The 14,886-nt window shown below is 39.1% G+C and overlaps 1 protein-coding gene across 2 annotated transcripts in view; it reads left to right on the forward strand.

Annotated features, from left to right (window-relative positions):
- The window catches only part of Hs3st-A (Heparan sulfate 3-O sulfotransferase-A), a 150,959-nt gene that overhangs the window by 77,074 nt on the left and 58,999 nt on the right, over nucleotides 1-14,886 (forward strand). The gene's annotated exons all lie outside the window — the stretch shown is intronic.

Here is a 14,886-nt window from a genome sequence, read left to right on the forward strand (position 1 = left end):
TTATGGTAGCTTTATCGCAATATTATCTGGCATTCCCTGTAATTTTACCGAAGCATTCTGAATACGTCTCGTTCAATAGAAAAAAATGAACGCTCTATATTTATCGATAGATTGCGGATTTTTCTGCATTTGCAATAAATTTAAAGATGCAAGAATATATAGATCCGTTTTTTAATTCTGTCCATAAAAATATGAAATTGCATAAAAGTCCACAATCTCTGCGTGTCGTATGTAGAATTTTAGTAGGAAACACGCTGTTTGAATAATAGAACGACCGCGTTAGACAATTCTATTAAACGAAATTGAATTTCCTATTAAATCAATTGAAGCCGTAAACGACCGAAATTATAAAACAGCGTAATTAAAGTTTGCCCCGTGAGAAGTCGAGGAAGTCGTATTTACTTCTCCTCATATCTACTGTACTAATACCACGTTGCAGTAGTTAAATACCGTTCATTAAGTCATAAGTAGCCTGTGAAAGTGAATGGTTAACAAGCTACTAAAACTTTCCGAACATAGTTCTCGTACATCCTTGTTTGATTCGTGTGATAAATTGTAGAGAGTTTAGTGGTTAGTTATCCGTATAGAGTTAAAGAGATGGATCGGTTCGTTAATTTTAGTAAATACAACGAGTGTATATGTATTGGAAATAAATATCGACTCCGTAGGACTCGTAAAAAGAATTCTCCTTTTGAAAAATTGCAACTTGCCTTGGCAACGTTCGGCGGTTTCGTATTTGTACCGATAGCACGTACTTATTTTCCCAGCGGTCCGTACCCTTTCTTACACTGTGATATTAAAATGGAGAAATATCCTTACAGCCGGAGAAAAAGAAAAGACGTTGCCGTTCTTTTCTTAGATTATCTGGCAGAAAGAAATCACGTCCATGAAACTGTTGGTTTTCTAGCGAGCTCGTCCAGTAGAAGTACGTACTAAGCCGAAACAATCGATTCAAATCCCCTAGTGACGTAGCAATCTTCTTCGTGATACTTTCGTGGACTAACGCTTCCGTTGCGGACGGTAATTGTATGAAATCGCGGGAGAAATTACGGGAATCGTACATTCAACGCGCAACCTACTGAATATTACATCAGTTCTGGAATCTGGCGATGGTATTCAGTGATCTTTTCCACGCTGTTTAACAACTTCTGGATATTTTTACTGACAAATCGCACGGTATCCACGTGCGTATACTTTATAGATCGATAAACGTCCGAAGGACATTTAGTGGAGAATTATTTTATCGATTACGTATACCATCGGGGACAAGAATAATTGGACAGTGGAAAGTTTGGCAGTGGAAACACGTATCGATGAAATTTCGCTGAATACGACTCGGTTACAAAAATGTGGCTGTTAATTTCAATTCTTTATTAAATAATTTATGCACTGCAGTATGTAAGAAATAGCGTTAAAGTGTCCCTGATTGCATGTATTTCATTGTAATTTTCACATTAATATTGGCAGATAGTATAACGAAGGAAACGTTTAATAGGGATTATAAATCGCAGATTAGTATCTAGAATGATTCATTAAACATTTGCAAACATATTTTAAACAGATAAATGAAATCACGACGATTTAGATCTTTTCTATAATTTAGTAGGTTAAAGAGACGGCCTTGATCGATTGGTATAAAACTGTCACGAGCTATCTGAATAATGCCAAACTTGAAAAATATTTCTTCTAAATTAATTAAAGTTACTTGATTGGATCTACATCCTTGAACTATAAGAATCGTTCCATCATTTTCAAAGTAATGAGCGGCTCGGTGAACAGAAATGACAAAAAAAGAAACGTGCCCTTAAGAACGCTTCTTTCGCGCTTTATCCTCTTTCAATTTCCTTTCAAATGTAAAAATATCGGACAATCTAGTTTAATAATTTCCGACATTAACCGCGTATTTAAATATTCGTCTAACTATGCAGATCTAATTCCCTATTTGTTAAAACGTTTCCTCAAATAGATTGTTATACGACGTAATATCAGTTTGTTTATGTAATTCAAGATGGGTCGGATAAGATTATCAATTAACGTTCTTAAAGCAGAAAAATAAAGGAAGTGGGATACTCTTAAAAACAGTTACATCGGTAAAACTGTTTACGTGAAAATGAGATCGGCACAATAACATACATTCGATGGAAATGTTAAAATTATAATCAAAATTGTAATTGCAACGCTGAACCGCAATGGTAATTACATTTCACTGGCGTAAGCTGATTACATTTCAAAACACAGCGACACGAAGAAGTGAAAGTAATAAAGGGCAAAGTATGTACTTAAACGTAATGAATTCTCATACAATTTCGTGTTTCTCCCTGGTTCATATCGCCATCATAACGACGCGTATTACATTTCTATTATTAATATCGTGCTTTTTATCTCCTCTCGAAAGTTTCGCTTGCTTCTTTCAGTAAAAAATATTATTTAACTTGAATCGTCGAGTTGCTCGAGTAATTATACTATTTTGACGTTCGTAATACCCTTTCTACGTTAAACAGAGAAGTTGAAGTGGATAATTACAGTTTGAATCATTTTTGAAATACGTATTTGTCACCTTTTTCTTTTCAGCGGTACAACTCCATTACGCCTTCGGTGCTCCGGAATAACGAAAGCAATTTAAAAATGTCAACGCGATCGTGAAATTTCCAGAAACGAAAGGTTCTATTAAACATTCCCTTTGTCATTAGAAATTAAACTGTTACTTCACAGACCGTTTTACTTATCACATGTTCGTTGATCACGGTACAATTTTAAATTGTAGTCTACCTACCTACGTTTAAACGATACTTTTGCCGACTAGTTGAATTCGTTCGCGCTTATCGAGTCCAACTGTAGGTATTAGGTTGTCCGGAAAGTGTCTTTCTTTTACAGACACGTCCTATACACCAAAACGCACCTTTATACAAACGTGAAATCTAATCTGTCGAACGTTGCGATCTTTAGTTTGATAGAACAAAATGGATCATACGTAATTCGATAAAATAATATAAAACGGGAAATGTTGCGCATCCATTATTTCCTTATAAAACGAAAGAAACTTTTCCAACGACCTAATATACAACGATAAAAAAAAAACAGATCCACTCGACAGTGAAAAGTATTCTACGAGTAGACTGCAAATCAGTTACTATAAGTATATCATTGAGAGTAGTTGGATTGGTTTCCGACGATCCCAACTTAGATGCAAGGATACGACGACGAAGGCAAATCGATGGAGGAGTTAGGCTCAAAGTAGAATAGCTCCGTGTTTATCGCGGCGTGTTCTGCATCTTTAACCGTCCCATCCTACAGACATTCGTATTATGTCGCGATCTCTCCTTCAGTTGATGATCAATTTGCAACTGTTCGGTGAGTTCGCGAACTTTGAACGATATCAACGCTCAAGGTAGAGGGTCGATTAAAGAGTTCTAACATGATGGTGATTTTGTTGAATGTTTATTTCGAAGCGTGTCTCGTTCTCTGAGTGTCTGGCGCTTACGTTCTAGGTGTCAGTCTAGGGGGTGTGTTTTCGTCAACGTTTTCTACGAGGTAGGAATCTGTGTCTGTCCAATTATGCGAAACGTCGTGAGCATCTCGCAAGTGGTGCGTTACGTGCGTATCAAATCGTAGCGTAACGTCCCGTTAGCGACATCGTCCGGTGCTCCATCGTCGAGTTCTCATCGAAGTTTATCGAACGGACCCATCGAGCGCTTAAAAAGCTAATTAATTTGTCGACGTGGTCCGAGTTGTAAACTTTGTAACGTGCAATGTGGAAAAATTCCAACTTCTCGAAAATAGCCGATACGCTGTCCGTATCGTAAAGTCGGGATAATCTTATATCCTAAAGATATTATGGTTCGTAAAAGTGGATTGTTTTCGCGTTTGTGCAGCTAGTTCGCTCGGCCTATTCGTCGAAAACGATCGAAATATTCGAAATTGGGTCGTTATTCCCGACGATGGCCAGTGGCCGATGTTTGGTAATTCTTGTCGTGGAATTGTAGCCGATAGAAACGTGACATTTAGATGGTGGCTCGTATCCAGGCCAATCATGCTTCGCAGAAGAATTAACTTGGTTTCAAGAACACCCTTTCTTTCTCGTCCTCCACAGTTGCTCTCTCTTTGCTCTCTCGCTTTTTCCTTTCCTACGATTCGCGATGAATTCCCGAAAGACAGGAGAAACGAGAGTAGCTAGACAGTCAGCCAGCCCGAACTTCTCCACGAAACATTGGTTGGCAAGGAGCAGCCTCGAATTGGAGCGACTCGGCTGCTGATAATGACCGTCGTCGTACATCTTCTTGCTTTCGTTTTTTCCCAACTTCCTACCTACGAGTCGTCGTCTATCGACTCAGTCTCAGTGGGACGGGTTTAACGAAAGAACCAGATAAGATTGATTTTCGAAGATCCGCTCTTGGCTAGCATTTTCACGATGACGAATTTCCGATTGGTCGTGTCCTCTTCGATTTCACTTCGACGTGTACAGCGAGCCCTGGAGATACGCAACTCTTTTACGTCTTCGATTGCCATGTTCGAAAGATCGATATTTTCGGTTACGATCTTGATTTGCAAATTCTTACCAGCGACGATGTATTAGGTTACTAAGTAATTGCGGATTTTGTCAATACCACCTAATGATAAAATCCGCAATCACTTAGTTGTCAACCCAATACAAATGCAGCAGCGGACGAAAGAAAGTTCAATACTTTGACTGCCACGTCGGTCATATGTGACCGCAGCAGACCTCACAAAGGACGCAACCTGACAAACACGAAGATGGTATCCCACTGGGGGTACCCACCCACATGATAATCTAACAGCTAAAAAATTCTACCAAATGTCCAAACTGGACAAATTGTGAATGTAAACAATTAAATAAAAAAAAATATGTGGCCAATCACGATTTCTTCTGTGATGCCATGGTCATTGGTGACCGGAGCGCTTCAACTTCGTACAATCGTAAAAATTGAATGAAAATTGACAATTAGGGCATTTTGAATATAACCGATAAATAGAAGATACTTTGAGATAAAAAGAGCCCCATTGAACAGTTAAACATTTTTATTAGAACGTCGATAAAAAAAAAAAGTGGGAACAAATCTCGCGTCTAACGGTGCACAGTGTTAAAACACTGTGGCATCCTCAGCGAAACATGTGATTTCGGCGTGGCAGTGAAAGTGTTAAACGCAAGTGGTATAGTAATACTATAGTAATAGTAAAATACCGTGGATTTACGAAACGACATTGTATTTGACAAGAGCGATGAATAAGCAACGAATAATACATACGCCGGAATAGACTGTCGACAACGCGGTGAAAAATATCTGGTACAAATGTTACTAAACATATGTGCATACATACGAGTAAATCGCTCGCAACTTCGAACTCTCTTTTGTGCGCGCCTGTATGTTTGAAATAAGCAAACTTATCTCATCATCGAAGGAATTTTTATCGTTGGAAATTTTGAAATTCGTATTCTGGGACGATAGGAATCGTTCGAAGTTGACAATCGGGAAAAAGATGGTACGAATACTTCCGCGATTCAGTGTAATTTTTTATACGTAAAATTCGCGCATTTCCAACCTTCTGTTCCCTACGTCCATATATTACAACGCCTACGTTATAATCGGTCCGAGCTAACAAAGACTTACAGTAAGGTAAAGTAAATATTTCTATTAAAAATTTCACAGATTACAGAGTATCGGCAAATGAAGTTGCAGCGTGTTTTGCGAAAAAACACGTTCTCGTTGGTGCAAAGCGAACCGCATCCGCGAATCGTTACGTCTGACGTAATTTTCGTCGAAGATCGTACCGTGGATCGTATCGAAAGCAAACATTGCATAATAAACTTTCAAAAATAGACAGGAGAACGCGTTGGAATTGCGTAGTCGGTTCGTATGTAGTTACAGAGAAACGAGGGTAGATGGACTGGTATTTATTCATTGGAAAGCAATAGCGAATGAGTCTGTAATGCATGCGCATCAAGCAGTATGATGTTACAGTTCACAGTTTGCATATTAAAAGCTTCGATGAGGCAAGATAACGCGTTTGTTCCGCGTTGCGTATTTGTCGTTCTCCATCGTAGAAACTTTGCATTGTCTATATCGTTGTTGTAACGTGTATTCTGAAATAGCTTTCGTGTATCGTTCGTCGTTGACGAAATAGAATTTTCATTCGTCATTGAAAAGCGAAAAGAGAAGGATAGATTAAACGATGCGTCCTCATCAACCTCGATACTTTCATCGTTGATATTTCGTTAGCTTTTTTCCATCATTTCTCTAGCAACGTGTCCCTTTCGATACGTACGCGTTCATGCGTAAAAACAGGACACTCTGTATACAGATATACCGCGGGATTCTTCGTTGTTCAATGAAAATTAACTGACGTCGAAACGAAGCAACTCGTGGAATGATCGTAACAGTAATTACAGAGCGCAATTATCGAGTTTTATAATCATGCAATGCCAGGTTGCAGCGAAGTCGCTGAGAACGATCGTTATCGACTTTTACGACACGATTTTATGGACAGAGGGAGTGTCCACCGAGACTCTGCCTTACATCTTGGCTATCTTTTAGATATTTGTCGACAATTTCCAACCCATTCGATAGGAAATGCATTTCGTTTCACTGCCGTGCAAAATGTTCCAAGTTGCGTTCGTTTCTCAAATTAAACTACCATGAAATTTTCTTTGCAAAAATTCAACTCGAAGAATCTTCCAACTCGTTTCCTGCATTTCTGGTAAAAGGAAGCTGATGTTTGCGTTTAAGGGGAAGAAGTTATACAAATAAATGGCGGTATAATACGATACAGAGGATCGATTTGCGTGTCGTGGCTGCCTTAAAACTGTTAAAATATTTAGTTTCGTCCCGTCGGTTCCTTTTCCAACGACGTTTGTTCGAGCGGAAAGAAAGAAAAAGTGCGGTGTAAACTGGTTGTATAAAATATTCACCGTCGTAAGAACGACGTGACGCGACAACGGTTTAATTAAAATTCCATCTGACCTATTAGCAGCAACTGGATCGCGAAAACTGTTTCTCATTCACAGGACTGGTAATTTCACGCCCAAGCTCGATTTATAACGCCTACCAAGCGTTCAGCTATATCTGCCCCTTCGCCCACGATAAAAGTGCAGAGCCTTTTGCCGCAGTCTTTTAAACCGTTCAGCTGTAAGCGGCTTGCCTGACTTTAACTTCAACTCCCGTCCTTTCCTTGTCAAACTTTATTTGTTGCCGTTTACGCCAAACCTCGGATTCGGAGCTTTCTCTCTGCAGTTTCCTGAAAAATCTCCAATATATTCCACTCCGTACATTTGCACGACGCGAAAGACGAAGGGAAACGCGTTAATGACGCCCGCGTTTCTATTATATTCGCGGAGAAATACGACAGGCAAACTACGGTTCTACGATGACACGACGCGACGTTCAATTTTTTAAGAGCAAAAAAAAAACTTTGCCAACGAAAGCAACGCGTGAAAGCAAAGCAAAGAGGGAAAAGTTTGGAAGTGTCGGAAAATAAAAAGTTAACTTCGTTCGACTTTGATTTCTTGTTTGTTCCTTGTTTCTTCTTTCTTCCTCTTTTTTTAACGCGTCGTCGTTGTATTTTTTTAGCTCCTTGGAACAATTTTGCAGCTTCATACGTGACGCGTTGTACTTGCGTAAATTGAGGAGGACGAGAGAGGAGAACGAGAAGTATCTCTCTTTCCATCGCAGATTCGATTTGTGCAACGTTATACTTGTTACATAGGTCGGTCGCAAAGATGTTCACGTAGCCTTCAAATATAAAACATCGTAATTAGAACGTTGGCTGTACGAATTTTGTCGACACATTGGGACGTTATGTTGTTGAAACGTAGCGTAGTTTATTCGCTTTCACCTTTGTTAGGAGAAAACGACTAGAAAGATATAAAATACAGCGTGGCAAAAATTATATACGCCTGTTATGTGTACGTGAAATCATGAAAATACTGTCGAACCTCGAGAGTGAAGCGAAAATCTTCGAGTTACGGAGCTCTCGACTTATCGAAATTTCCCAGGAAAAGAGGTTTAACGAACGAAAATTCGACGTACAGAGACTTTGTGCACGATTATATTCACCTTTCCAGAAACTGTTAGTATTTTCAGCTTGCTTTTAGAACTCGTTTCAAGTACATAAGCGCGTAAATAACGTACACAGGTGCATAAATGTGAAAGTTAAAGACGCGGGGATGACGACAATTATGCGTTCGCCGTACGAGAAACGATTAGCTTTGAATATGCATGTGGTCGAAGGACAAGAAAGTAGATACACGGATTGTATCGTCTTACGTTATCAGAGACAATCCTAACAGTTAGAAGAAAGGAAAAAATATTTTGCGACAAACCGCGTACCTGATACGACTTCGATTCGAGTTGCAGAGGCAATGGCGATAAAAGTTCGTCTCGTAGAGGTCTGACTATTCCAAATTCGAGTTACAGAGGTAAAATAATGCCTCTGGACACGTGAGAAATAATTCCAGTCGAAGTAAATTTTATTTCGACTTCTGGAGATTTTCCTAGCGGAGCGGAAGGGAACGTTCAGAATTGTAGTCTTACAGAGGTTCTCGAGTTACAGAGGTTCGACTGTAACATCTCCTTGACGTTAAAAAAAATGAAAAGTGTCGTAATTTCCGATGTGAATTCTATCCCGAGATTTCTCTGTGTTAAATGCTGTTCTAAATTCCTTTTAGAAATACATCGATATTTAATCCTATTCATAAGTAAATATAGATAATACTGCGCCCAAGCGTGTTTTTAGTTTCTTTGGTAAGTCAGGCGCAGAAAATTCGATAGGCGTATGTCAACTTTTCGTGATTGACTGCATGCAAGTTCTAAAATAGTATTCTGTGTTGCCACGACGGAGGATTAAACGACGTTTATCGTTAACAAACTGTCCAATAGTACTCGTATAGCGGAATTATGTCGTATTCGTTGAGCGAGTGCGATTTAAACCGTGATTCGAGACTTTTTGCTGGTATTTCAGCGATACGCGAGTTTGCAGCATTGTCTCGTTAAAAAGGGGCGTCTTTTCTATCGATCAACCGTGTATTTTTCTCTGTGATTGCTGTATTTACCGTTCGACTAACAGCATTGTTTTTCCCAGTGGTATCATATTTTTTTCGAATCACTCGTTCGTTTGACGATCTTATTGGATCTTTCTTCTCGACACAACGCCGTTTGTAATTCGTCGTATTGTTTGAACTTTGAGCTTTTTGCATCGCGATCGGATTCCATATCCGACTATCTATCGAGAATAAAGCGAACGCCTTCAGCGACATTATTCCGCAGGACATTTGCCACTGGTACGCCAACCAATCGACGTGACCCTGCACTCGTATGCATCGATGCTTTTCGTCGATCGTATCTTTTTATTCCGATCACTCGACCTTCGTCTACGTTTCTTTCTCCCGATACTTTCTACACAGTCGTTTACGTCCCATTCCCGACCTACTGATTCACGTTTCATTCGATCTCTATCTTTCTCCACTTTGACGTTTGATTTTTTAACGATAGACACGATGACAGGTGATAATCAGTTTGCAAATTCCATGAAAATTCTATGAAAATTCTATGAAAATTCTACCAACGTTCTACCGCCTACGAAAACTCGTCGATGCAAAGCTGTTGATTCTTTAGTTTCCGGCAATTCTTCCTTCTTAAATGTTCAAGAGATGCCAACGGAGGGAGAAGCCTCTTTCGTTTCAATTATCTTTTATTTGCGTACCTTATTCCTATGTCTTTAGATCCACCCATAAAGAAATTTTGGTAATTTTTACGATTTATAAAGATTTAATATATAATATTAAATACACATATATAAAGATTTAAAGATTGCAGATTTATAAAGCCGCATAGAGCGATAGAGCGCAAGCAGCCATTTATTTTCTCTACCAAAACGTTAGGATAGATGTGAATTTTTGCGCCTTAAAATCTCCCATAAATTCATAGAAATGCACAGAATCTAATAAGCGGATATCAAAAGGAGCAACCGAATTTTCACCAAAATATTCCATATATTCCGAGAGGGAAGAAGCAGCAGCTTTTTGAAACGCAGCTATCTACTTGTTAAAACGACGCAAGACGGGGTCGATGAATTTTTTTGCTTAAGCATAATTCGTTCATCCAGACGGAGATATTCTCGCCGGTATTATTTCGCGGGGATAGGCAAGTTTTTCTCGGTTTCATCCCTCTCGTGCGCAGTACCGTGCAAAAAGCGTAGCTGCACGTCCAGCGAACTGGTCGTTCCCTCGGAACTTTATTTCTCAGATTTTTCTACTCGCACGCGTCGGCCCATGCACGTTACGAGCGCTTCTTCTCGCCATTCTGGGCAACCGAAATACGCCAGCAACTTTCGCGAATCTCGTTCTTGTCACGCGTTTTTCCCCGCAACTTTCGCGAATCTCTTTCTTGTCACACGTTTTTTTCCCGCAACTTTGACTCTTGTGCAAGAAGCGGTTCGTTATTTGCTGTTCGTCGTTGCCTCGTCTAGCGATATCGGTTCCCATTTTCGCGGCTTTTTTCGTATCACCGCGATTCTTCGAACGTTTGCAGCTTCCCGCGCTCGTTTCTCATCTTCTTTTTTAATTGCGGCAAGTTACGTGCGAGGTGCGGATCGCGAATGAATTATTTTAGTCCCGCATGCTAGAGAATTACCGCACGCTCAAGATGTCTGAAGCGTGTTTTCGCGAATTGTAAAGACATAAATAGAAGAAAAAGACGATCTCGGTAGCGTAAGATTGGCCGATTGCTTATCAAATTTTAAAATTGCTTGCCTGTAGAAAAATGTAAAACGTGATTTATCGTGCGATTCTCCCCTGTGATTTTGATATATTCACTGCGTGCAAACACAGGGGAAAATAGATTAATTTATCTTTTAGCGTAACAAATACAACGAGCGATAAATTAAAACAATTACAAGTTGTTAGAGATGCAAAAATATTCGTTTCGTTCTCGATCCTTTTGTATAAATATTTCACGATTTTTAGAGTAGAATCATCGTTGCGCTGTGTTCAATCGCCAGTATTTTTTATTAAATTCTGATTTGCCATTCATAAACGACGATGTATGGGTTCCGTATATCCTTCAACTTTTTCCTCGCTAATATCGTCCGATGTAATACTCCTCTTTGTTACCAAAGCGATATCGAAGAAAATTAAAGTTTAAGATTAATAAAACAATTTTTACCCTGGCATACGTTTAAGGTCGAAAACGAGGTACCTAGACTACTTATGCAAATTCATAGTTTCATAAGATACAATTAGAAAATGTAACCTGGGTAGATATTTATTTTACTTATCAAATATCGTGGAAAGTACGTAATTTGCATATTTCATACGTCATTTTCATAGCGTGCATTCTGTATCGTTCCGCACGTTTCTCATAAATGCGTGAAAATCCGCACTTTAATTATTTATTGCCTTGGCAACTAAGTGATTGCGGATTTTGTCAATACTACCTAATGGCAAAATCCGCAGTCACTTAGTTGCCAACCCAATACGAGAAACAACCGCGCAAGTCGGTCAAAGGGATCGTTTTAAGCGCGTTTGAGTTAAACGAAAAATTCCCAACTAGGACGGAGTAAGCGTAAAGATCGGTTGGAAAATAGGAAAAGTAAGGCGAAGGGCCCGGCAAATTTTCCACCTTAATCCGGAAGCTACGTCATAGGAGGGCTGGAAACATTCGAAACAAGTATTAATTAATCGCGATCGGGCTATGCTTGATTACACGTTGCGCGGTGCTTCAAACGAACCGTGATTTCGTGCATCAGAGGAAAATTGCTTCTGAAACATTTCGCCCGAATCGAAGGAACGTTGAATAGCGGAGAAAAGAACTGGGACGCGTGTGCGGCTGCCTGTGATTGGAATAAAGGATGAACCTATGAGAAAAAAAAAAAAGAAAAAAAAAGAAGGGAAGAGGCATAAGTGAGAGAGGATGAGTGAAAGAGAGAAGCACAGCGTCACCCGAATGATAAAACGAAACGGTGGCTTTGTTCTTTCTTTTCATTCAAGAAATGAATCCGGCAGCGTCGCTGAAATATCGTTACATTCCGTGTTACGTTTAAAATTCCATCGTGCGTAAGCTGGCTCGCAGCGAAACATCGTGGTAACATCGAAACGAATAACGCGAATGCGGTTGTTAACCCCTGAAGGTACGATCTTTTTTTTTTTTAGCAGAATTGGCTATATAATAATTTTTTTTTAATTCTATGACGCCCTACACCTTACGTTTCTGATGCAATAAGAATAACGAAATTTTGGGAATCGAGTTGAAACGAGCGGAAAACGAAACTAGAATATTCATCGTGACGTGACTGCTCGTAATTGTCGCGCATGCCAATCTAACAGCTAAATTATTATTGTTCGTGTCCCTCTATCGTCGTCGTAATCGCTTCTTTCGACAATTTTTCTCTTTAAAAGAATCTTCTCGCATCGACCGCTCTCGTTACGCGTTAAATAATCTTCTTTTGTCACGATCGTAATAATATTGACAGGAAAGTTATAAAATGGTTAAATAAGTTCCCAAGCGCCTAACTGGATTAAAGTACCGCGCGTCGGAGTGGTCAGGAAAATTTAAGTTCGAAATCCTTGCGAGTTGAAACTTCCCACAATTATTAAGGTATTAATTCACTTTTTAAGCTGTTTCAGTCCTCGTACTTTTTGCAATTGCCAGACGATGAAATGAAATTCTGCGCCAGCTTGCCGTTCATCCCGTTGCAATTAACTTTCTTGCGTTCGACGTCGAATATTGTTGCAAATAATCGGCTGACACGCTAACTTTCGATCAACTTCAACTACTACGAGTCTACTATACTATTGTTAATCTACTATACTATTAAATATAAATTCTTAACTCGGAGCTAACATTTCGTTACAATCGCGTCATAAAGGACTGTTCCGTTTAAATAGCAGCTGTAAAATTATTAAGCCTTTCAATGTACGTTAAGACGATGGTGCGTTGTAACGACCATGTTGCAAAATTGAAGAAGGTTGTTTCGTCTAGATTTTGCATATAATTATTTACTTGTTGGTTAATATGTATACTCCCCATATGATAGATATTACAATAGGAAACACATAATGATTCACGTACTAATAACGACAATATAGTAATAATTATATAGTGTCTACGAAAGATATTCGCATAAACTTTTATTTTTCAACGAAGCGTTTCTTTATCAGCCTCCACGTTTCAGTTTCATAATATCAAATTTTTTTTAATAATATATTAAACGATACGAAATTTGTGAATGCTGTAATAAAAAGAACGGTACAAGTTACATTTTATGACCACTGTAAATGACGTAAACGACTAAGAAAGAGTTTGTACGAGCATCTGAAGGTTATAGGATAAACACCGATACATTTTTTAATTATACGCGATACAATGGTTAATAATTCTGCGATCGTAATTGTTTCTCGAAGCATCCCTTTATATCCAGTATACGGTAGCATGTTTAAAAATTAAAAGTTGCGTAAGCTAGATGAAAGTTTGTATCCGAGGAATAAGGTTATTCTCACGTTGCTAAAGTCTCATACGTGCGCATGTACTTTAATAGCTTTGCCTTAATGGCTTGAAAGTTCCTTGTCGTTAACTTGGCTTATTATTAGAAAATACATTTTTGTACGTCGCATGCTGTAGCAAAATACGTTGGAATATTCTTATTGTTACATAATAAGTCGTTGTAGCCAATTGCTATATGCATCATAGTGTAACGAAGTTTTCACGTATACGCTATATTGAACATAACATAGTTTCAACCAGTTTACAAACAATTACGAATTCAGAAATACTTAACGCGTAAAGCACACGAAGCACGTACCCGGTCCCTAAATATCTCTGGCATTTTGAAACGAACGTCTCCAAGATTTCTCGTAATTTTAAAACAAACAAAAAGTACACGTTGGAATATTCGTCGTTAACTTGGCACGAATCATCATTGATACTCGCCGATTTTCCTACGAACGAAGAAAACAAGTACGAGAAAAGTTTCAGAATGTTAAAACCACGCTATCGCGAATTACGAGCATAAGAAAAAGTAATCTCAATACGTAACGAAGAAAGAACATTCGAATTCGTATAGCATTCTATTAAAATGTACGAAAAGAACGCTCTGATTTATTATATCGATTCGAGGTAATACTCGAAGCGTGTCACGATAATTAGACTGCCGATGTTAATGCAAATTCGTATTTTTACGAATACGACAAGAAGGAGTAGGACCAAGGCCTGAATTTCTCTCATTTAGCGAATATTATATAACGAGTATGGATATTTTACATATTTTCGTGCCTCGCGCAATTTATGCATTTTTCCATTCTTCGGTTTCTCGTAGACGCAAAAATTAATAAAAATTAATCCGTCGCCTAACGATAACTAAAGACTGTCCAGTTGGAATCTCCAGTTGGATTGTTGCAAATATAGTCGGCCGCGACACTGTCCCAAACTGTCGGAAATAACAGGTGGAGAATTTTTCGAAGAGTAACAATATAAAAGCGTTACGAAACCAGGATGACGATAAGCCGATAATTGGTTGAACATTGAAATCGAATCGACGTCAGGATCGTTATCGATCTTAGCGAGTTCCTATTGTTTCTCGTAGGAACCTCCAGTTGTTGCGAATATATAGGAAACGCTTGGTCGACCCGTCACGTGCGCCGAATTCGCTTTGGAAAACAAACGTTCAAGGCTGAGAGGAACGTACGAAACGAGCGGCTAAGGCCGTTGGTAGGACGTGAGACGAGTATTTGCTGCTTTTCCATCCTTGTCGCGGTTTCCCGCCGACACGAAATATCCAACAAGAAAGTCAGCCAGTGTAAATGTTAAAAGTTGCGCGTGAATTTGCATAAAGCCACGGAACTTCGGTTTTGCGGTCGGATGTCTGTGCGGATACCTGGGA

Source organism: Bombus flavifrons, chromosome 5 (assembly GCF_040668555.2).
Source record: "Bombus flavifrons isolate JBK064 chromosome 5, iyBomFlav1_principal, whole genome shotgun sequence".
Lineage (NCBI taxonomy): Eukaryota > Metazoa > Arthropoda > Insecta > Hymenoptera > Apidae > Bombus > Bombus flavifrons.